Below are 25,698 nucleotides of genomic sequence, written 5' to 3'. Positions count from 1 at the left end.
CCTCCTAAATGTGGTCTGTGGGATAGTTTGGGTCACTTTCTTTGTCCAGATGGTCCATCTGACATGTCCCTCATCACACAAGGTACCGTATGCTGGGGTATGCTCCGAGGACTTGGATCAGATGTTATCAAGCCCTCATGTTCTGTTTGCTTCTGCAAAGTAAAAACAAACACCAGCATGTCCGTTTGGACTCAGCTGTGGCATTTCTATTTACCACATCAACTCTGGGCAGCCATCATAATTAGCAACCTCATGAAGCTTGTGCAGCATTTGGCTTCATCCTGCCTGTTTGAGCAAATGGAAGGACATTTGGTGTGAGTGGAGCAGACGGGGAGCAGCTGGGGAGGTGTCTGCATTCCCACCTTCATACAAAGGTTCAAAGCTGCCTTTCTCCACCTCACCAGCTCAGCTCCTATGATGACCCTGGGCCAGAAACAGGACATCTCTGTGAATATAACAGTCATAACCTGCTCCTCTCTGCAGTACCCAGATTCCTACACTACCGCACTCTGGACACTGTCTGCAATGCCAGACATTTGATTTTTCAATTTTGTTGTTTCTGACCTTCAAAAAAAGGACTGGTTTGAGCTCACTTTAACCCTGGGAAAATTCCCTTTACTCTGCTGGTGCTTTTTGTCAGACACTGTAGAAAGGCAGCAGAGATTTTGATCTGCACAGTGTTGTCTTTCAGGCCAGGAAGGTGCAAAAGGTGCCAGCATGCCCTACACAATCAAAACCTCTGGAAGCAGATTGTCCTGTTCCAATGGTCTGGTCTTTCTGCTGTTCATTATAGCGATTAACTGCACTCCTTTTTCACCAAGGAGAGAAAAAAAATTTGTAGCAAAGACTAATTTTGCATTTAAGAAGTCATTGTGAATGAAAGAGTAGTTGCACATCAGGGTTTGCTGCAAGGGGCTGTTGTGAAATCTAGGATCCGTAATGGCTGAGCAATGGAGGGTGTGTAACAGCTGAGAAGACTATCACCAAAGGTTTAAGTACACCTGCTCCTGCCTTGCTGCAGATAGTGGCAATAAGTGATTTTTGAGGACCCTTGTGGTCAAATGTTTCTAACATTTTGTCGTCTTCCTATCTGTAAGCTTTGTTTAGCTGATCCTGATGAATTTAGCAGAAAGTTTCATTTATGACACCACCCGCCTCTTGTTCCACAGTACACTTGAAAACAGAATGCCACACAATTCAAACTCATCACTAAAATAATGCATCTATCTCCTACGCAGCGTCAGTGTGAGGAGGAGAAATTCCTAATGAATGTCTCCAAATCCTCAGAGGATGTCAGAAACAACACTAGCCCATTTTTCTTCCAAGCCCACTTAAAACTGAGAGGCTATAGTTCTGCAGGAAAGTGGGATGGATATATCTGTTTAACAAGGACAAGCAGACAGTAGAAGGTAGAAAGTAGGGAACAAAATAAGCTTTCAGCAGTGCAATTTGTGAGAAGTCTGTGCTGGCAGGAACTTGAAGAACAACATACGGGGACAGCTTCTCCATGATGCTCAGAGAATGGAGTGTTAATCAGAGGAATAGTTGCAGCTTGTCAGCTAGTCACTGAGTATTGCATGTATGAGAGTCTGGGACAGTTTTTCTGATTACAAAATCCACTGTTAACTCTCACCACATAATTTTAGAGTAGCATCCCAAGTACCACACAGAGCAAGTCCAGCACAGCCATACCAAAATATTTTGTCACATATAAAGCCTCTATCTCCCTCATAAATTCCTTTCCACCACCACCCACAATCCTTAACTCCTGATTCTGCAATCAACAGAGTGTGGATATGCTTGGTCTTGTTTGGCACAACATACTCAAGGATGAGCATCCTTGCTAGGATGCTGACCTTGAACTGCAGAAAAAAAAAATCATATTTTAGTATTCACACAGACAGATCCTTGCTGGCTAAGGTGAGAAGAACACTGAGACTATATGCCACCTGTCTCTAGCAGTAACGTGAGAATATGGACAATCCTGCAACATTTTCAAACTGTACAATGGAGTTGAAATTTAATAGCTGCACATCACTGTTTACATAAATCACAGGAGTAAATAAATCAGATCTTTCTCCCTTGCTATCTCAAAAGCGAAAAAGATATCACTTATAACTACACCTTCTTTGCAAATCCCATATGCCTTCTCTCCTCCCACAATGTGTTTTCTCAGGAATGTCTCTTTCCCTGTATTTCTTCAACAGTGCCCCAAGGTACAGTAATCATTTTTCCTCAAAGCAGATGAAGATATAATGATGGCTTTACTATACACAGAAGTGATGCTGCAATTTCTCTGTCATTTTCAGGATGTTAATAATAAAAATTAAATAATAAAAATTCTACTGCAACCATTATGCTACTGCCTCTTGCCTGTTCTTCAGCCCACTGTGATGACAGGCTGATTTAGATATGATTCCCAGCAAGAAGAAAGATCAAGGAGAAGTTATAAAATATAGGTATGAAATCTGAAATTTCAGAAATTTTTATGATGGCAGCAAGTCCTTGCAGACTTAGAAAGTCTGAGGTTTCTAGCAGCTGGGATTGCCAGGCAGAGGTGAGTTGGCTGCAGTAATCAACTCACCATGCATTTGTGGGTCACTGCATATCAAGTTCATAACATTGAAGGTCAAGCCAGGAAGTCAAGTCAGCAAACCAAGGTCAGCATGAGCAAAATTAGGGACTGCAGTTTAGCTAAAGTAAGGATACAAGACAAGTGTTGAGTTTAAATTGCAGGATCATGGGATAATTCTGTTTGGGAGCGACTTCAGGAGGCTGTCAGTCTGAACTCCTGCTCCAAGTACAGCCATCTGTGGTGTCAGAGAATGTTGCTTGGGACTTTATCCAGTCAGATCTTGAAAATTTACAGGGATGGAAACTGTACAGTCTCCCAGGAAAACTCTTCCACTGCTGGACTGTCTTTATGGATTCTCGTTACATGGATTCAGAATGCATGTAAGGAGAATCCAGCTCGCTTGGCCTCTCCTCAGAGAGCACATGTTTCAACACCTGACCATCCTAGCAGCCCTGCTGAACTTGCTCCAGTTTGTCAGTTACTTCCTGTACTGGGACCCCAAAAGAGGTTGCTGTACCTAGATGTGAACTAATGAGTGCTGAGTAGGGGGAGAAGGTCACTTCCCTCAGTTTCCTGTCTCCACTTGTGTTCATACAGTCAAGGAGGCTTTTGCCCTCTGTGCTGCAGGGCTCATGTGCAGCCTGCTGTCTGTCAGGTTCTCATTTCAGAAGGCTCCTGTCAGGCCATTCCACCAGCCTTGCCTTTGAGTATTTCTCTGGCAGCTCTGCCCTTAAGTATATTGACAGGTGCCTCCCAGTCAAGACTGATGAGTTCATCACCTCCTCTAGGTCACTGAGAAACATGTTAGATGGGTCAGGACAGAGCAGAACCGATAAACCTGACTGAAGATGTGGTGGTACGAAGGAAGACCACATAGTTCAAGGAACTCTGAGCATCCCCTATGGCTGATCCACAGCTTGGGGAGTTGAGGAACTGCCTGACAATCAAATGACAAGCAAAAAAGAATAACAGGAAAAAAGGAAGACAGAAAAAGGAAAAAGAAGAGAGGGAACAACAGCCAAACATTTGAGTGAAGAGATCAGAAATAAAGAAGCATAATGTGTGCTCCAAGAGATAGAACAAATAGAAACCTGCCACCGTGTCCAGGGGGTTTTGTACCACACCTGATTCAGTTAGGATTAACTCAGTGCATATTTTTTTCAGTTACCATGGCTTAAGTATAGATGTGATCACCAAGCAGACTTATCACATTTTCCTGAAAACACTGATGACTTTCAATTGAAGGTCATCTTTTGAATATTTACAAAGTAGCATAACAGTGAATAACTTATAAAAATAATGGCCTTGTATATACAACTTCCTATATTCACACTCATGATAGAATATTTAATCTTGAAGGCCAGGAGAAAATCCTCCACTGGTCTCAGGACCAAATAAAGAAGTTTTTATTTCATTTACTTTATAAATGTCTGAGTTTGAGTGAGCTCATGATTTGAGGCTCCTTTTATAGTCAGTAGACAGAAATGAGCACGTCCAGAGAGTGATTTATTAGAACAGTCTCAAATGCAAATCTCCTCTGGAGATTTCAATTTCTCTCTTCAGTTTCAGTGAAGGGAAGGTCATGTGTCTAGCTCAGATTTGGTTGCCTAACTTGGAGCAGAAAGCAAGAATTCTTCCTCCTGTAATTACACAGACCGTTGAGAATCCTACCTGAGCCTTGCTGAGAAGAGCTGATCCTTGTGGGAACAAGATTTTTATTGCATAAGACTATAACAGGAACTAAATCCTCCTGTCTGCTTTTTGTCATTACCTTTGGTTGACAAACACTGTTCTAACATATTAAGTCTTAGAGATAATGGGGGAAAACTTGAGGAAAGATGTTGTTGTGCAAGCAGCACATTTCAAAAATTAAAACCAGAGATTTCACTATGACAAAAAAAAAAAACCAACTATCCCTGGCGCTTCGTATCATAGCAACAACTTGCATCCCGTGGTTGCAGAGCAGCAAAAGGACAGCAAAAGCATTAAAGTCACTCATGAACAACTTCAACATGATTTTCATTTATTTTTGATTCTTTGTCAGAAATACCCATACGGAGACTATATTACGTTGATACTCCAGAGTAACAACAAATGTACTATCACCTTAGAAAAAGTAGGAATCCTGGGTTTCTTTGAGATGCATGTGCCCAGAAAACCAGAATCTTGATTTGGAATTCACTCGATCACATCTTGAAATCTACCACAGATGTCTCAAAATCTGAACTAGGCTCAGTGGAGAAAAAGAGATGTTTTCTGGAGAACTTCTGAGCTCACAGAAAAGCAGATGTTGAATGCTCAAGTCCGTTGCACATGTGTAGGTACCTAGTGCCATTTCAGGTGTCCTACAGGGACTGCAGTATCCAATGGGGCTGTCACATATGATAAAGGACCAATGTCCTCCTGGAGTAGGAGCTAGTAGCCAAGTGGGAGTATCTTAAACTACAGTAGATGCCACAATAATGTAGGCATATTGAACTGGATTTTTACATAGCAGGGATGGAATTCAGGTCCAGAAAGTTGAAACATATCAGATATTTGAAATCAGCTAGTCACATGGTGGTATTTCTTTTAGACTGAGACTGTTAGCCCTCAAGACTCTACTGCATTGTTTAGACCTTCATCCATTGTGATGGAGGCTTAGACAATTCACTTGCATGCAAACACAAATTTCAGTGCTTCAATGTGCATCCACTCTTAGAGTGACATTGAGCTAAGTGTCATAAAAGATGCCATAAGACTTCCAGCTGCTCCAGGAGAACTTGCAACTTTTGTTAGTGATGTCTCTTTCATAAGTCAGACCCATATGGGTGTCTGAGATTCCATCAGGCACTTCAGATTGAATTAAACACTGTATTTTAAGGACTGAATTGAACTTCTTGTAAGTTAATGGGATGGTTCCCAAGTCCAGGGTTCACAGCAGGAGAATACCAACACATCCCTCAGCAGGTGATATACCTGTACTACAAAAAGAGTCCTGCACCTCCTCCTATGCATGCACACAGCGGAGACATGATGAGCTGCAATAGCAGCAATGGTTGGGCAGCAGCAAAAGCACCTTAGGTACTCCTCACCTTTCCACATGCAAGGCAACCTGGAAGAGAAAGGATTTGTCCCATCCCATTTCAGAAAACATCAGCATCAATTTGATACAGATATAAACTGGGCGCCAGAGAGAAATGGACGCTATTAGGGAATAGTTCACCTGACATTTTCTTTGGCATAGCATCATTCTTGCTCTGCAAGTGCCAGCTTCCCTTCTCTGACTGCCAAGGCAGACTACATGACCATTTCAAATGTAATTGTCTCTACTGTGAACATCAAGATCTGGTCACATCCCCCATTGTAGGATACAAGAATCTCAGCAGCAAGGTTGCCTTCATGCTTTGTCCATCTTCAGGGGAAACGAATAAACTGGCTCAAAGAAAGTGTTTGAAAAGTCTCCAGTATGTGATCTTGCCTACACTTCGGCCACTGCTGGACTGCCTCATGAAGCAGATTTGCCCCTGCCTTTCACTCAAGTTCTTTTACTGCATTTTTTTCAAGCAATGCTATATGATTCTGAAAAAGGACTTTGAGACACAGAAATACACACATATAATCTCTGTGTGTATATGTATAAGCTTTTTGCCCACCACTCCACAGTTCTGCCCAATCCTTTTCAATGGTCCAAACTTACAGGAGTTTCATCATTTCCATAGGAAAGCTATTCTAACATTTATTACTTTAAAAGTTCACTTGATAGTTACTCTGGGCTTAGCCTATATTTTATTTCTGTGAGAACTGAAAATGTGTCAAAAGCCAACAGTAAAATAGAAGGAGAAAAAAAAAAAAGGAAAAAAATGTATAGAGGCATACAAGAAAGAGCTTGTGGCATATGCATGAGCGTAAAACTTCAAGAAAAAGTTAAATTAATGAAGGTAGTTCACAGTTTAAAATTAATTATTTTTGCATTTCTTTTTCTCAAAGGTTCCTCTTCAGTATTTCAAATATAAATGGTGGTGGGATTATTTAGAAACCAAGTACATTATAACTAAGGCCTATAGCAACCTCACTCAGCAGTGAAATTTGTTGTCTTCCTCTGATCCTCAGATTATGGAGATGAGGGGATGAATGTACATCAGTAAGATTCCCTACCGAGATAGTTTTTCACTCTTTTCAGTAAGAAAAAGATCAAAGGGAAAATAGCTAATTAACATACCAAAGGAGACAAAACCCCTAGAGCTTTATCGTTGTTGCAATCCAATAATAAACAGCCAAGTACAAAAAAGATTATTTGATAGTGACACACAGAATTGAAAGCCTTTGAAATGTCAGCTTCTCAAAAAAAATATTTTTGGAAGGAAAAAAATATCCATAATTATACAGAATAATGCTTAAGCATTGGGGAGTAACTCTTCACTCCTATGAGAGCTTGCTTGTAAAACAACTGTGCTTAAGAACAGCTTGGGTTGTCTTTATCTAAAATAAAATAAATTTAAAAAAAATACCACACAAAAGGCTTCAAATCCCTTCCTGTGCAAACACTCAATTCTTTTATAAATTAAAAATTAAGTACAGTTGTTCTTGTTCCATTAAAAAATATCATCAATCTCCATTCCCAGACAATCTTCCTACTTTTACAGACTTGAGGGCAGTGGAACACCAAGGTTTCAAATGATGACTGTCTGGGCTGGTGAGCTCCTATTCCATGCTGTAAGTTCTAGCTACTTTTAAAAAGCCAGAGGCAAAAAAGACAAATTCAAGTAGCAGTAAATCATGTGAAACTCTTCCCTGGGGAAAGCAACTGCTCAGACTACATGGATGCATCAATATCAATAAAAGAAAAAGGACCGGGGCATGGGCCCAAGTATATTAATTTGCAAGCGGTTTCTCTGGCACACTTCTGGCTCAGAGCAGCTTTCTTTTCACAGCACTATTAAAAAATTAGCACCACTCTGAGACCATTCACAACAGATACTGAATTTGGGGATCATTTTAGCTGCATGGATGGGAACAGTTTCAGAATCACAGAATCATTTAGGTTGTAAAAGACCTCCAACATCATCAAGTCCAGCCTTTGACAGATCACCATCTTATCAATTAGACCAGAGCACTGATGGGATGTGCCTACAAGTGTTGAGGGATCTGGCTGATGTCAGTACTTTCAATTACCTTTAAATGATCATAGCAACAGGTACAGGAACCTGAGGAAGGAAGGAAAGTAAACATCATTCTTGTCTTCAGAAGGGGCAAGAGGAGTGATCCAGGGAACTATAGGCCAGTCACACTGATACCTGGGAAGGTAATGGTGTCACTAATCCTGGAAACTTCATCCAGGCACAGTAAGGACAAGAAAACCATCAGGAATAGTCAGCATGGATCCATCAAAATAAAGACATGTTTGACCAACCTGATAGGCTTCTATGATGAAATAACTGGCCTGGCAGATGTGGAAAGAGCAGCAGATATTGTCTGCCTGGATCTCAGTATGACTTTTAACAGTGTCTCGTGTAAGATCCTCCTAGAGAAGCTGATGAAGTATAGGCTGGATGAGCAGACTGTGAAGTGCATTGAAAACTATTTGCATGGCTGGGCCCAGAGTAGGGCAAAACTCTTGTCAGTCTAGGCATTAATTAGCAAGGTACCCCAGCCTGTCACCCTGGGGTACAGGCACCAATCCTGTTCAACATCTTCATCAGTAATCAGGATGACAGGACAAGGTGTGCTCTCAGCACATTTCCCAATAACACAAAACCAGGAGTGGCTGATACACCAGAGGGTCGAGCTGACATAGCGAGGAACTTCAACAAGCTGGAGAAATGGGTTAACAGGAACCTCATGAAGTTCAACAAGAAATGCAAAATCTTACATCTGGGGAGGAACAACCCCAGGCAAGAATACATCCTGGGGGTCCACTCAGCTGGAAAGCAAGTTCAAATGTGGACACCAGATTGAGTATGGGCCAGCAGTGTGCCCTGTTTGCAAAGAAGGCCAATGATATCCTAGGCTGCATTACACAAAATATTGTCATCAGGTGGAGAGTGCTGATCATTATCCCCTATCCAACACTGATGTGTCCACACTTGGAGTACTCTCTCCAGCTCTGGGCTCCTCAGTACGAGAGAGACATGAGCATACTGGTGGAGAGTCCAACAAAGGGCCATGGGAGTGATTAAGGAACACAAGCGCCTCATGTACAAGGAGAGTGTGAGAGACCTGGGACTCTTTAGCCTGGAGAAGAGAGGACTCAGGGGGGTATATCAAGGAATATGAATAACTGAAGGGAGGGTGCAAAGATGATGCAGTCAGATTCTTCTCAGTGATGCCCAGTGACAGAAGAAGAGGCAACGTGAACAAACTGAAATACAGGAAGGCTCTCCTAAACATAAGGTAACACTTTTTCACTGTAAAGGTGAACTGGAGCAGGTTGCCCATAGAGGTTGCAGAGTTTCCCTCCATGGAGGTATTCAAAGCCATCTGGACACTGTCCTGTGAAGCTGCCTCTAAGTGATCCTGCTTGAGCAGGGGATTAAACACAATAACCTCTAGAGGTCCCTTCCAACCTCAGTTATTCTGTGGTTCTGCAATATGTTCTCCCAGCAAAGATACTTTCCCTTTATTAGGGCTGCCATTGTTGTAGGAGAAAAATTATTTTCCTTTGCTTTTACTTCTCCTACTCTTTGAATAAAGGTAAGTTTCAGTTTCTACTGGAACCAATCATTACAATAAAAAAAAATTCTCCTTGGGTGAAAAAGCTGCATCTGTATTCCCAGTTAAAACACAACAGTCACTAACTTGATCCAGAGAATATCCTAAATTAAACCAGTTGGATCCAAAACAGAACAAAAAGAACACTTTCAGAGGATCAGTCTTCCACTTCGGTTGTGCCAAGCTTAACATGTCAGCTATTATATGTAGAGAGAAAAAGCTTTCTATTAAAAAGATACAATTGTCATAAATAAATTCCTGAAAGATGCCCAGGATATGCCATTTGAGAAGCTAAATGTGACTACATTGTGCTTTAGTAATGCGTATTGGTTCCTAAGTGCAGTGCAAGCTCGCCAAAATAACCACCTGTAGCTGCAGTTGGCAGGATTGCCACTGTCACTATCCTGATGCACAGGGCAAAAGCATCCAAAGTCCACACCACTGAATCTGCCCTGATAGTCTGGCAGCAAAGGCCTGCCTTTTACCATACTAGTGGTAAACTCAAGCACACAGCATCATTTGGCCTGAAATCCCAAAATAACTGAAAACTCATTCTACTCTTCAATGAAGAAATCATCCTCATGTTGCCAGCCTAAGTGCTAAACCCAAATTGATCTGGAACTGTAAAAACTGGGTTTCAACAACTCCCTTCTAGTTGTGACTGAGTCACACCCTCTGTTTAAAAAGTCAATCTAGAATGAAAGGAGGAGAAACTTAGCAGTCAGCTAATAAACAAAATTCTTCTGTGGGTTCTTTGTATGGATGCTTTGGGCAGGCTGTGAGCACACCTCTGCTCTTGCAGAGTTAGTCATTTCAGTGTGAGCGAGATGCTAAAAGTACCCAGTTTTAACCTCGATTGTTTTTCCACTTCAAAAAGGCTCCAAAGGCTCACAGAACTTCTGCAGGACTGCAGAAATTCTTAATGATATTTGCTTGTGTGTCACAATTCACCCAAATGTGACATTTAGAAGTGCTTTTGCTAAAGCAGAAACAAATGTGTATTACAGACTAGGAGAGATATTATGCCATAATGACTCTTTGGCAAACTACTGAAACATAAAAGGCTTCTGACAAATCAATATAAGAAGTGTTTTATACAACATAATAATTGCTTTAGCTATCTACAAGACACTTTTTTTTATGTTCATTATCTTTTCACTATAAAAGCATTAGAGAATTTAGAAACATCATGTGTGTATTTTCATGTCTGACTATTCTCATGTGTATTACTAAAAATAATCCTTTCATCAGTCATTAGTCATTAGTACTAAGCAAATACTGCCCTCTTCCCAAAGAAAAATCACACACATCCTTGTACACGGCAAAATTAATTCACTTCAGTCCCTATTGTGTTTATTTTTTCCACTTGTTTTAGGGAAACGTTCCTAGAGGAAGGGGGAGAACTGTTGAGAAGGGCAACTATCTATGAATATCAGAAAACAGAGAGCTTAACTTACAACAGAAGGTAACTAAATATTTTTACTATAAACTGGGTTCAGTGTGTTGTGACACATTGTAACATGCCACATTACTTATAAGATAGTCAAAACCATCCACATTCTGAATAACAAACACACACAAAGAGTCATTTATGAAATGGAGAATTATTTCCATAAATTAATTGGGAACAGATTTCCTCGCCTCTATTCCCACAAAGAAGCAGCTTGTTCCACAGACAGGTTTTTCTTGCTTCCATATGAGTAACCAGGAAAGTATTTGACCCTTGACAAATGATTTTGAAAAACGAATATGTTTTTAAAATATCCCAATCTGCTCATGGACAAATCCATCATCAGAACAGCAGGCAAAATATTTTACCTTCTTTACTTTTTATTATTTAGCCACATATTCTAATGTCTCTTCAAAACCTCACCCTTTATAATGTCCCTGCCCCCTCCCTCTTTAACTCCAACTGCAGCAGTAGAGGCTTTTGTAAAAATCTCCTGTTGATAGCATTCATTACATGTTAGTCTGCAAAGTGATGAGGTAGAGAATGCTTGGAATTAAAATAGGAAAATGATTACTACAGAGGAAGTGCAGTAGCAATAATTATCAAGTACACTAAGTTTTCACTGTTTGATTACGAACCTCAACCAGCTACCATAATTTCGTATTCAGAGGTGATTGGGGTGGAGAAAAAAATAAGTATGTTTTTTAAGGCTTTGTGAGGCTCCCTCACTTCCTCTTTATGTCAAGCTTATCTACACAAAAAGACACTCTAAATGAATATTGCCGAGATTGTAAAGTCATGCATTCCAGTGCTACTAAATGCCAAAATTAAGATTTCCTGAAAACATTAGTTCAGTCCCTTATACATATGCATTGTGCCACACTCTTTAATTACTTGATGACATACTATTTTTTCCACATAGTCCTTGCCTCATTCTGTACTCATGCTTGATGGTGCTCACTTAATGAGTAAGCTATTCAACCTTTTCTTTTATCCTCCATTTCCAGTGTGGCCCCAGTGCTTTACTTACGGCACACTATTGAAACCCTGCTATGAAGACGGAATTAATTTTCTCATGGGTTTTTCTATGGCTGTCATCACTATCATATCATAAATATTCATCAGGACACAGAGAGAGAGAGAGAGATGCTGTAGTTTGGTGTTTGGAAGACTCACCTGGGAGAGACCTCCAACCCAGTATCTGCTCCTCTGAATACTTAAATGGCATGTATTGAACCGAATACTCCAAAATGAGACACTAACCTGGTACTTGCAGACTCCCAGTTATAGCAGTCATCAGAAGGGTGGGAGACTTGGGTTGGAGACCTTCCCAATCAGGCAGAAACTGTCCCTAGGCCTTCAGAGGGTTCAGTATCACATATCAGACTGCTGGCTTGCTTTTCCAACAGAAGACTACTGTGGATAGCACACTTAATTAAAGGATGTGGCTCACCACTATGTGAAGAAATGAAAAGCTGGCTTTCTTCTAGCTGAAGGCAACTCTCCGTGACCTGCTCAGGAAATTCCTCACCAGATCTTCTGTCTTCTTCAGACTGCTCTTGAACATCCAATTCTCTCCATGTCCCCTACCAGGGCCCAGCATATAAGACTATAAGCCTTTAGTGGTAAATCTAAAGTACCAGTGAAGGACCTAAGCCTAGCCTAGTCCATAAAGATTTTAAGATAGTGCAATCCTTCTTCAGGCCCAAGTTCCCTAGCAGTCAGTGCACATGGTGTTACACCACTGCACGAGGTGCAGAGGCATCTGCGCCAAGGAGCTCAGCACTCACCTCTTTCTCCAAGAGATGTTTAAAAAACAAGCATTCCATGAGTTAAACAGTCTCAGAGTGTGATAGAAGCTTAAGGCTGAAACACACAACTCTTTTTAGGCAAAGAACCAAAGCAGGCTTGAGGATCTCTGTGCTTCTTCCCTCCCATGCTTAATCACGGCCCAGCCAAATGGGTAGCAGTTTCAAAAGGAGGAGAGAATAACACCACTCCAAAACATTTCCAGTCTCTTGACAAAGATGACTTCCTGCTAAGCATAGCACTGGGTCACATAAGCAGCTTTTTAGCTGGGAGACTGGTTGTAGATGAATGCAGCTGTCTGCCTTTTAAATTCGTTCTCAACTATCACAGTGGTAAACACCAGTTTTGCAAAGTGAGAGTCAACCTCCACCCACTTTAATTTAACTTCTTTCTAATTCAAATAAAACTTATTTATGTAAAGCCTCCTTCACAGTTTCTTACTCGTTTGAGGGCTTGGTTTCTTAATTGCAGAGGATTGAAATATTTCAAGTGATTTTCTTTTGCTAACAAATGTATCTTATAAGGAGGTTTCAGCTAGCTGTCTGTTCTTTTTTTTTTTTTGGACCTTCCATGTCTGCCTGTGCTCCATATAAAACATTTTTGTAGATTTCAGACTTTTTTTTTCCTGGGATTTTCCACCTTTCCCTGAAAATCCTCCATTTTGGAATTTCAACTTCTCTTTTAATTGTCAGAGCACACATTTAATTTGTCATAGAAACACAAGCTTTCCCACATCTAACATCCCAATTTAAATTTAAATGAACACTGATGGAGAAAAAAATAATCTAAAATTTCACCTTCCTGCTGGGGAACTATTGGAAAGATTACAAGAATATGAAAATCTTTTCTCCAAAATTAGTCATAAACACAAAAGCAATCCCTGACTCATTTCACCTGTGTCTCTCAGCTGGTCATCAGGTGATAGTAATGCCTAATCACCATTCACAGGGGTCAGATTTTAACTGGCATCCTTAACTCTCAGTGTTTTATCTGAAAATTACCAATTCTTTGAACTGTCCAGATGGTTTAATAGGCTCCTTTATTCACTCACATGTAATTACTTGTCTCCTCCAAATATTTGGTTATATTCATTAGAACACTGTGTGCTCAGGAAACACCGGTCAATTCATAAAACCTTTATTGAAGGTTACAGTTTAAACAGCCTATTGCCACTTCACCGTATTTATCATTCACTGGCCCAGATTCCCTCAGTAGGCTGTGGGCCAGTGTCATTGAAGGGTGAAGTCTTAGACTATACAAACCTAAAAGTCCAATTACTGTAACTCTGTCACCAAAGGGCATCTGAGAATTGGTACTGTTTAGCAGCTAGACAGTAGCCTAATGAGCAGCATGTCTGAGTTTCATCTCAGGGCTCCACAAAACATGTGGCACTGTATAAATAGTGCATAGGGACCAGAAAACAACCAAATAAAGAGCCCCAAGAAATATAATTTGAACTGAACACATGGTGCTGGTAATGATTGGCATTTGAGTATAGGCTGAGCACGCGGTTAAAGGAACAAACAGATTACACTTCAGTGGCAGGGAAAATGATTATTAGGAGAACACATGACACAAGGTATAATGAAGTAATTATTTGTATGAGAAGGTGAGTCATGCCTAATTCTAGATGTATGCTGTGTGCTTCTTCATGAAGAGCAGACAGACCTATGCTTCCTGGGTACCCTGTGGCCTAAAAAAAGGAACCTGTCTTACCCTTCCAGTGCATGTCTGCAGGAAATACTAAGCCTGGAGCAAGTTTTTCTCTAAAAAGCCTTAGCTGTCATGGGGTCCCTGAATATCTGAAGAACGGGAGAGCCAGCAGGAGCCAGCACAAAAAAAAAAAAAAAAAAAAAAAAAAAAAAAAAAAAAAAAAAAAAAAAAAAGCAGATGAGAGCAGAAGCAGGCCAGCAAATAGCAGCTCTAATTGATCTTTCTTTCCCCCCATCTGTGGCCATGCCAAGAACCTTGACTTTGTTCTAAGTCATTTGCATTAATCCTCCCCTGCTCCTTTTCTACATACTGGAAAAACAGAAAATATTTCTTTATGGGTTAGTTACAAATAGTTATAAATAATTTCCTAAGCACATACATGTTATCTAAATGAAAACTGTAATCAAAATAATAACTAAAATTGTCCATTTACATGTATCAAGGGCCTGGAGTTAGATAACAACTGCATCCAGCTCCTGGGGACCATCATCTTGCCATGGCCTCATTTTATCACTAGCACCCTCAGCAGAGCCCTGCCCAGCCCCAGAGGCAGCCAGGTCTGCACTCACCAACACTGAATAACAAGGCAAGCCTGCAGGGCAGGAGGGGAAAGACAAAGACCTTCTCTCACTACGTGGGCAGCCACAACAGAAGGAACTGCCAATGGGGATTTGTCTCCCCTTCTTCTCCAAGGCTGGTAACTTGTTCACACTCATCTCGTCTCTCTAGTGAGACCCACACTCAGTGGGATAGAGAGCAAGGAGACAGCTTACTCCTGGAGCATGTTCTGGCTGTCTTCTCCATGGTGCTCTGGTGTTATCCTTAGTACCTGAGTGGGCATTACTTCCAAGCAGCTTGGGGGCAACATGCTCTGGGAATTTCATACAGGCAAAGAATTCATCATAGAATTACTAATTAATGTCAAGGCTACATCCCCTGCCATCCTTAAAATGTCCAAGCTGCAGAACACAGACTTGTCAGAATGATGGGTATGCATCCCAGGAACTGGAACCTTTTCACCTTGCAGCGTTCAGAAAGGAAGGAAACCTTTATGGTAGGCTGAGGAGTGGAAGACAGAAGAAGGTGAAATAAGAACTTATTAACCCAGCTAGTACGTAGCTCACCTGTATTCAGTCTGAGCCCTGGGCTCTCAGGGCTATGTCCTTCTTCATTTACACTCAGGATGTGTTTAAATGGTGTTTATTCCCTAACTGTAATTCACAAACATTATTGAAAGCAATTCATCATAATTGGCAGGTTACACTCTTCAGAACGATGGAAGGTGTGATTAGGATTCCGTTGTGCTAAGAAGAACCCAGAAAAAACCTTTTCTCCAAAGTGAGTGCTCTAACCACTTCATTATTATACAGAAAACTGGCAGAGATATTGCCCCTTTTGACTGTGGGATTGTGTTTTTTTTCTCCCAACACAAGAATAACATTTTTACAGCTGCAGGGATTCCAGCTCACTGCACTGCAAAGGGAGCACAGGGTAATCCCCTGAAATCTGCAGAACTGCTGCAGGAGCAAGGGGAAGGGCAGGGTTCATTCATCTGTCTTTGCTCAGTGTTCCCTCACTCAGTCAGTCAATGGGTGGGTTTGGATTCCAGCCCAAGGCATTTTGCCTCCCTCACACACAGAGGAGGGAGCATGTGTGTCTGCTTGGGGATTGTGTAGTACGTAATGAGAACCAAACACTTCATTTCTAATAACATTTGGCTTCTCCTGTTTAAGCCATAGCCTTTCACTCTCTGATACTAACATATCATCCAGTCTTTTTGAATGTTGTATCATTTCAGAATCATGATTAGTCATGTTACTATTTTTATTTCTTTTCTGCTATACAACTAGATCTTTCACAAACATCCCTTTGTTTGTCATTTATCTATGTCCTTTGCTAATTTATATCTGTATCTATGAACTTCTCTATTTCTTTTTCATTTTGAAAATATCGAAAATATATTGATGCCTTCTTTTTCTATCTGGCAGAATGTCTTGATTTTTAGGGGAGGAGGGTAACACCAGCAGATACATTCATTTAAAAAATTGCAGTTCTCAGATATACATTCTTTTGTTAAAATGTTTTCTCTCACTATTTCATTCATGGTTATTTTCCCCTTTGGTAAACTGGCATTCTAAGGGACCCAGCTCAATTTAATGATAGTCACGTTTTGTCCAAAACAAGTTCTGCCATGCTAGAGAGCTGCTACAAGTCTCAGGTCCCTGACTGCCCAAGTGGCCCTGAGCTGTGCTGGCAGACTGGCTTCATCTTAGACCTGCCTTGCTACTGAGGACCTGTCTGGAGGCCACTGGGCTCTTGGACAATCCTCAGTCCCTGTCATCACTCTGCTGGCGTCACTGGGGCACCACAGCTTGAAGGGGAGAACACTGTCCCTGCCTGTCCCTGGACATCACCTCCACTCCCTTCCACTGTGGAGCAGCCCTGTCTGTGCACTGACACCAGGACTTTTATCAAGCTTTTGTGTTCTGGCATGCTATTTTATGTAATAATTAGATCCTCTGAACTAATTTCTCTTAGTATCTTGGCATGGGTCCAAGTGACAAGAGTGCACCAAAAACATGAAGAATGTTTCACAAAGGACATGCAGCAACACCACTGACGTCAAGTCTGGGATGCCCATGACTTTCTCTACTGGGACTGCTCATCTATGACTCTGCACTGCTCAGAGCTGGGGCAGCCCACACAAAACAGTGTGAGTAATTGATTACTCAGTTCTGCCAACAAAGGAAAAAAAAAAACAACCAAGCATTATTTCAGACCCTTTGGAATTTCTTTCATCTCTTCATCTCCAGAAGAATAATAAAAAAAATCAAATTATAATTGTTTTTTCAGTGCATGTCATTACATTCCACTGTTAAAATCAACAGAGAATGAGAGTCTTTTGGACTCCAAAAATGAGCAAACACTTATTCCCCCCTAAAGAGAGACAAATAAATTCACAAAACTTACTGGTGATATGATTTTCCCTCTTACCTGTTAGCAGAACAGGGGCCGGGATTTTGCAGTCCTGGATTTAAAAGTCTGCCCTTCTTTATGGTCATTGAAGCTACATCTCACAGACCCATAGCCTGGGCCAGCCTGGGGTTGAGAGCACCCCTGACAGCATTTCTCCATATGTTGTTAGCAGGACACCATCTTAATGTGGGCTTCATAAAGTGGAACAGCTCTGGGAAGAGCACTCAACAGCATGTGCATCCCCAAAACCCTGCTGGTCAGGGTTTTTAATCTAATTGTTGTTATCTAATAACAGCACACCCAAGCTCAAGGCAACCTTCTGACCAATTTGTCACAGACAAAATATCCAAGGTTGGATGTCTTCACTGAACAACCCGATCACTGTGTGTCAGTTTCTCCTGCATGGATTTCCCTCAAAGCTGCTCCTGTGTCCTAAAAATTGCAGCACTCAAATGCTCGGGTGGTGATATAAAATGAGACATTATCCACAGCAGATGAGAACTACCTAGCCCTGGTTAGCTTAACAGGAGGGGCCTTCCCGGGATAGATCAGGAGAAATGCAACTTGCTTCAATACAGCTGAAGTTGTCAGTCCCAAACCACACAGAACCTGAGCAAATGCTGCACCACCCTATACTGCTGGGTAAAAGTTGTTTCCCAAATTAAACCTCTCATTATTCTGCTAGATTTATGCTGTTAACCCAAGTTTATGACTATCTTTAGGAAAACTAAGATCATATTTTCCAAAGACTAACTAGTCACAAAAATAAATACCAGTTATCACCTAGGTTTTCTACTTGTTCTACTTAAATAAATACGGAAAATCGTACCAGTCCATGTAAGACAGATTACAGAGGTACTTTGAAACCAGTCCTCTACCCAAAATCACTTGCACAAGCTCAAAACCAGTGCCAATTAATAATCTAAATTAACAGAATTTTGCAGCCAATTTATATTGGCAACATGTATTTTAAGAGATAAAGGCATCAGACTTATTTATGTCTGCAAAACTGTTTGGATGAGAAAGTACTCACTGCCCTCTTTTTCTTGTCATCTCTCTCAGTCACCACCCTAATCATAAGACATCTCTTCAGATTCCCTCATAAAGTGATCTCGACATCTATCTGTCATCCAGCCTTGAGTGAAGTGGCTCTTTCACTCATCTGACAGAAGTAGACTTGGTTTGCCAAATTTCCATCACTATCACTGCATGGCACAACTCTGGGATATTAATAAATAGTTTATTACCTAGGGCCACCCAACATGGATTACTTTGGAAGCATCTCTTATCTTAGTGCAACAATTACAGCCTTTAATAGGTTAAGGGATATAGTGTATGTAGGATTTCAGGAAATCCTTTTGCAAGGTTTTCGTTCCTTAGTTGAGATGCAGGGCACAACTATGTAAGGATTAGCTCATCCTTCTCCCAACACATGCTTCTTTGATGATACCACATCCTTCTATCTTCCTCTGTGGAGCAGAAATGGAGAATAGTCACGCTAGGGGAATTATTAGCCTCAGCCTCCTTTATACCTTTAAGGCAATTACATTCCAAGACAAGAGTATCTAATGTGCAGCACTTTCAGCAAGTGTAACTTAGGTAGTTTCATGAAGTCATGAAAACCTCCAGATACATTCCTCTTTCAAAGACTGCCATGTGCTATAAACCTTAAGCCAGGTTTAATGCAGGTGTTGATTTTTTAATGTTTTGAAGATGAAACATCTTCAAATAAACTATAAATGTTTACAAATAAACTATATGGGCATTTTTTTTTACTCTGGAAAGAAGTCTGTGAACCTTTTTTTTTTCCCCTGGTGGAGAACTAAAGGCAGAATTTCCTAATAACCCAGGATAATTAATTTGTTTGTTTGTATATTTTAATTTGATACTCAGCACCATGGTATTTGAATGGAATATTGCTGCAATGGAGGAGCATATAAAATAATTTATGGAGATTGTCAACTTTCAGCCCACTACATTAAAGAACAAATACTTCTATACTCACACATTTTGCACAGTACCCTGGACTGGGCAGATAATGTATGTGTGATTTGTGCCAGAGATGTCCCAGGGAAAGCCTCTCCAAATGCATCAGTCTTTGTCAAGATGGAGAGAGGAAACCAGTTCACATATTTCTGAGCAGACATCTTTGGCATCACTGCCTAATGTGATAGAAGACTGGGCATAATAACTGGCACAGAAGGTGCCAATGTTCCTCTGTGTTAGTCAGGCAGAGCTACTTGAAAATTTCCCATCAAATGATTTTCTGAAGGAAAAGGGTGTGTCAGATAGTTATAAACAGAACACCTATCTCTATGCATTTCCCTCTCTGACCAGTCCTGACCTTTGTTCAACTTCATCTGCTCAGAATTGCTCTTCTCTCTCATAGGCAGAGCTTCTCAGAGTCACATCTCCACTCCCACAGTGAAACTTCTTTCTTTGTACCTTTGCTATGAAGTATTTCTCTCCACTCCCTCTATCCATTCACTGGCTTTCTTTTTGTCTGTCAGTCCTTCTGACTTTGTTGAGAAATTTCTCCCTAAACTTCACCAGGTTAAAACCACTTCCTACCAAGTAATCCATCACTTGGTTAACCCTCCTTGAAGTGAATTGAAAAACTGCTTTGTCCAATGACACTCTGCCTTTACTGGCAGCTATTCAAGGTTGCTAGAGTTCTGCTGCTATTCATACACTTGATGCAAGAATTTTTCCTATTATAAACCATGGATTTCATTCTAATAGAAGAAGAAAAGCATATCAGAGAACAAAACCATATCCTCAGTACGTATTTTTTAGCCGAACACTTGTGTGCATGGCAAGCGCCCATTATCAGTCCGACTTAGACTTTGTACACAGGCAGGATATGTTCGCTGGACAAAAAGTGTCTCTATGGGAAAACATCTGTCTTACAAACAAGCAAACCCACAATTTCCATCAGGAAAACAAAACCAAAACCCTTAATTTTCCTCCTCACAAGTAAACATGTTCTCAGTTACAACTTTCCATTTCATCAGGACTTTTTCACAACAAAAAGATTTGTCTCTCAAAGCTGTTGTATCCAAGGGGCTTGCAAGGTCATAGCTGACTGAGTTTCACCGGGCAGCAAACTGGAAGAGGTAGTAGAATGCAGGGAGAGGAATATTGCAATGGTATTTAGTGACCAGCCCACTTCTATTTCTAGCAGATATTTATAAATCCTTTTAAAGCAGAACATGTGGCATAAATCTTACTTGCAACAAGAAAGACATGAGTAAGTGTGACAAGCTCCTTGTCAACGAAAAAACGTGTTTCAGTCCTCTGTCCAAATAGATTTCAAAAGACACAATGAGATACAAGTTTTGTCTGGAAATGGACACAGTGTGACAGGTCAAGTATGGCTTTTAACTGATGACCACATAGTAAATAGGAAGAAAATTACTCCAACAGACAATTTAGACACTAACATTATCCAGCTTTTCTGATACCTCCATAACGATTTCTATCTTGTCTAATCTGCTCATCCTAGTGAGCTGGGGTCAGGAAGCATGAAATTCTTCAACAAAATAAAAAACCAAAGCAGCACTTCCATTAGGAGTGCTGACATCCTTGATGGCTCACAGCCTAACCTGGTGGACCAGCTGTCTCTGAAGGGAATGAAAGACATCTGACCTTCTGGAGTCTAAGAAGCAGAATATTCCCTTTAAAGAGGAGCAGATAAAACACCTGTACACACAGAGACACATGTGTACCTACACAGTCTGCATTGGCAGAGGGCCGTGGTGCTTCAGCCACCCTGGCTGTGCCTGGTTGTGGACAGGGTGCACATCTTACCCAGCCTATGTGGAAGCTGTTGTGGCTGTACCCAGCAGTGCAGCACTGTCCTTTTTCTACACGAGATGTTGAGGGTACCTCTCCAGCTGCCACTCCAACACCACTCAACTCTATAAATCCAGCAGCGTATCTCCTAGACTTTTGCAGATGTCAGAGTTGCATTCATGTGTCTAATACAGAAAAAAAAAAAAAAGAAGAAACATGTTTCAGGCACCTGTATCATTCCCTTGGGGTAATACCGAGACATCTAGATTTAGGAGCAGTATTCAGCTGACTAAACCAAATCATGCGGTGCCATATCAGGCAGTCTTCAGTGTCTAGGACAGTCTGGTGGAGCATCCTGAGGCACCTCTAGCAGCAGGTGTGGCAGGTTGTCTACCTCCCTCTCCTCTCTACCACAGATAGCTGGTGCATAAAGAGACAACCCAGGCTGAAGGGCTCAGCAAGGGGTCATCTCTGGCACCAAAAGAATCAGCATCTTAGTCTCGAGAGCTCATGTGGGAAAAGCTCTCCCCAGAGCCTGGACACAGGTTCTGTGATTACTTCCCTGGGGATTGAGGGAAAGGATCTCAGGGTGTGCCGCACCAACAGTTGGATGGTAAGATACATTGAGTCCTAGGTTATATTATTTCTTCCCTAGCTGTAACATTAACGGGTACCTTTAACCTCACACTGTATATATCTACTAGTAGTTTCTCTTTTTTCCTTATTCCTGTGTAGTATTAGTATTAGTCAAGTCTTATGTCTGTTAGTTTTCTGTCCATTAAATGAATAGTTCATTCTATAATAGACAGAATCAGCCATTGTCAAAGACCTTGTAAATGAGAGTGGGTTTTGGGGTGCTGACCGCCTCAATAAAGTTACTGCCTGCTGCCAGAGGCCTGGGCAAAAGGCAAGGACTTATCTAAACCCCCACATCCATTCATAACAGCAAGAGACTATTGTTTATCTCAGTTTACCTGTGACCTGTACAATTCCCATTATAGTCAATTCAGATGCTGACTCAAGTCAGTTGCACACACATACACTTGGAATTACATTTAAGATGTCCTATATTGTGTGAAGACACTCATGTGAGGAGGATGGATACGGCAACAGGCCTACAACAAGCAATAACTTTCCATAGCAGCAAGAAAAACCAGGGAGGGTATCTCAGGGAATCTAAAACATCTCAGAGTCCATGTGTGGGCACCTGAGTTCAGTTGCCAGTTGGTACATTCAGCTGGGCCTAGAAAGTGACTCAGGTAATGATGAAAAGCTGCAATAGGGCTTTAGTAAGATTATAGTAAGCACCTTCATTTAGATACCTATATTTAAGCATCTCTATCTGGAGCTGAATCCCATCTTACTGATCTGACAGATGCAGTCAGCAGACAGAGGATCAAGTTTGTCCACCATTTAACACCCAGTCTTCAAGCCTTGGTTCAGAATGGCAGGAGAAGTTCTGGGTCTCTACACCACTCAGCACACTTGGACAGCTATATAATCTTGTAAAAGGGAAAAATTAGGATGAAATTCTTCCAAGACCACACCTGTCAAAGTGGTGTGGATACAGACACAGAAGTCCCACTCACTATACAGAGCTGGTAACTAAAATGACCCTAGCAATTGTGCTGTTTTTGCCACCTACTGATGACCACATCACTTACCTTTAGCTGACCACACAGCTGAGAGTAACTAATAAAGGAAATTATTCCATGATCCCTGGTGGTAAAAGTAAATGGTTCACTATAATTTCTGATCTCTACTGTTTAGGAAAGATTCAGTTTATGACCAAACTACCAGAAGAACATCATTTCCTTTCCTCTTCTCACATTACTATTAAACTGCATAAATTGGAAGTCACTAAATGAGTAATGAATGGCCCAATGCTATCATAGTTCCCACCATGACCTGCAGGTGTGCATTTAATCTTGGAGAGATGGAACAGACTAATCAGAGAAGATATTAGGCCTGCTTACTTTTCATAGATCCCGCTGAGATTCAGGTCAAATAAAAATATGTCAAATATTTAGGCTGAGCTCTACCAGAGGGGAAACCAGAGAATTCCGTCTGATACTTTTTTGTCAAGAAAAGAGAAGTTCTTCCATTGTGGCAGTGGATAGTAGAGGTAAGAAAGGACTACTACAGCTGCACTAGAGTTCCTACATGACTAACAAACTGCCTGTGGCCAGGTATATATAGGGAAACATCGCCATTCATAACATCAAACCATCAGTAACACTCCAGTTATTTATAAGTTTTGTGTTGTTCTTGCTTGTGACCTAAATTTACAAGAAGTCTGAGGTTAATTTTCATCTTGCTGGAGTTCACTGCTTTTGGGAACATTAAATGTTTCATTGCTATGTGGGATTCTGGCTTCTACAGATTCTACTGTCATTCTGTCACCTCTATGCATTCCCTTTAGGTGATGTTAGATCTATAATCTATTACGTTCTGCAAATAAACTGCCAGTATACTGGCACTTGCTAGTCTACTTTAAAAACCTTTCTTCCAACAGGAGCTGACAAGGACTGGGCAACTAGTCAAAGCCATTCCCCTTTGGGAACCAGGAAGGCTATGCCTAGGAGATGTGAAAGGAAAAGCCAAATTGTGTTAAACTCTGGTATTAAGAGAGCCAGGAAATGAAGGAAAGAAAAAAGAAAGAGTTGGAATTAGCATAGTAGTTGTGTTGTAGCTGTTGTCATTATTATTTATAACTAATGCTTATTCCCAAAATCATAAGCATGAAGAATAAACATGCATCTATCCAGATTAGACCTTTTTTTTTTTTTTTTAAGTAGCTAAGCTGTGCTTATTACTATAAAGGAACTAAAAAATACTAAAATTAACCTCCACTAAATATTCTGAAAAACCTGAAACAGACAGTGCTGTGTCAGTAAACCTTTTTTACTCTTTGTTCATTATTAAATGAATATATTTATTATTTACAAGAAGATATTATCTGCCTTAACTGCCTTGGCACTTTAGGACCTTCAGAGTTAACTCACTGTCTTTCGTCTTTCAGGACTCACCTTGATAGAAGACACTGGGGTTTTTTACCTGCAAAGTCCTGGGGGTTTGCCAGCACTGAGAACAGCCATCACAAATGTATAGATAAACACCGCCTAACTGATGGGGCACTGAGTGTTAAAATCCAAGGCAGGCAAGGACTGCTTTGTGTCAAATCGCAGCTCAGCAGGAATTAGCTGGCACATAGCTAAACGCTGAGTTGTTGCCGTCTGAAGCAAACAGCGAGCAATGCCTTACATAGCGAGAGGTCTGTCAGACATTAAATTATGCTCGAGCAAAAGACTTGCCAGAAGGACTAGTGACCATGCTGCCCCTCTAGTGAGCTGCCAGCCCCAGGAGGCTTGGTGGCGGTGGCAGCAAGGCAGGGAGCAGCTCTGGGCCCCGGGCAGGCCGCCGGAGCCCCGCGATTGCTGCGCGGCGCTTTGCGAGCAGCCAGCAGATGGTAGCAGCTGTCGGTCACCGCGAACCTGAGCTGGATTCCTGCCACAGCCAGGATGCAAAAACACTCAGTTTTTCGATGTCAACCGCGTGAACTGCTCCGTCTCACGGCAAACAGCCTTTGCCATAGCTGATTTCAATTGATAGGGCAAATGGCTTTCAGAAATAATGCCGACCTATATGTGGGCTTCTTAAGTGATGCTGTTCACTTAAGTCAATATTCAAGGGATAGGAACACTGGGGCAGAACTGCATTGTCAGAGTGCATGGAAATGTTCTGAACAGATGGAAAGACAAGAAGAAAAAGACTGTCTTGTCTATCTGTAGCTTTGAAAGAAGGGAAGTTAATAGAATAAGAACAAAAGGGTTATTACATATGTGCAGAACTTTCAAAAATCTGTATCCCCATGATTTCAAAAACCTGTCAACTGTCTTAAACATTAATTATCTTTATGAGGAAAATATAAAAAATGCAATCATCTCGCTATGAGGAATACATGAAAGGAGCGAATATCTCACTGTTGGAGAAAATAATGCCAAGATTTCTTTTACAGGAATACTCTGTGGTCCATGATGACTGTTACTGATCGAAAATTATTAGCTTGAAACTACAGGATGTGTCTTATAAAAAAAATTTGTAAATTTAATAACATACTTTCTGCATAAATTAAAATATTTTAATAGAATGTACTTGCTAAATAGTTGAATAAATGCTAATTGAGGGAAACATCTGCTCTGAACAAGAGCATTTACCACAGGCAAAGTGCTTGTCTGCAGTAGCAGTTTGCATGAGGAATAACAGGATGCAAAGCCTCAAACTGTATTTTTACTCTGACAGGGAGTTTAAGGATATGGCACATGGAGTTTAACACACATTGTGTCCCTGATTTCCATACCATACTTGCTTAGTTTTCACAGGAAAAACTGAAGGAGGTGGGAGGAGGTGGGAAGGAGATGTTGCAAATGATAAGAGATGACACTCAGAAGCTTAAACTGGGATACTTAAGTCAAACTGTTTTCTTACTCTCCATTTTCTTTATTATCTCCACTAATAGAGGATATTAAGCACATCTGTACATTCTCAGAAACACCTATGTCACGTTCACCTGCTGACTGTGAAGAAGGTACAACTTGCTTAGAGGTCCTGCAAACAGCTTTCTATCAAAAAAGAGGGCACATGATTGCAAATGCAACCCAAAGATCCTCCGTCAGTCTTCCCAGTTTTT

This window comes from Chamaea fasciata, unplaced genomic scaffold, assembly GCF_029207755.1.
Source record: "Chamaea fasciata isolate MVZ Bird 193981 ecotype frontalis unplaced genomic scaffold, bChaFas1.0.hap1 SCAF_2, whole genome shotgun sequence".
NCBI classification, from domain to species: Eukaryota; Metazoa; Chordata; class Aves; order Passeriformes; family Sylviidae; genus Chamaea; species Chamaea fasciata.
This window is presented reverse-complemented; position numbering follows the sequence as displayed.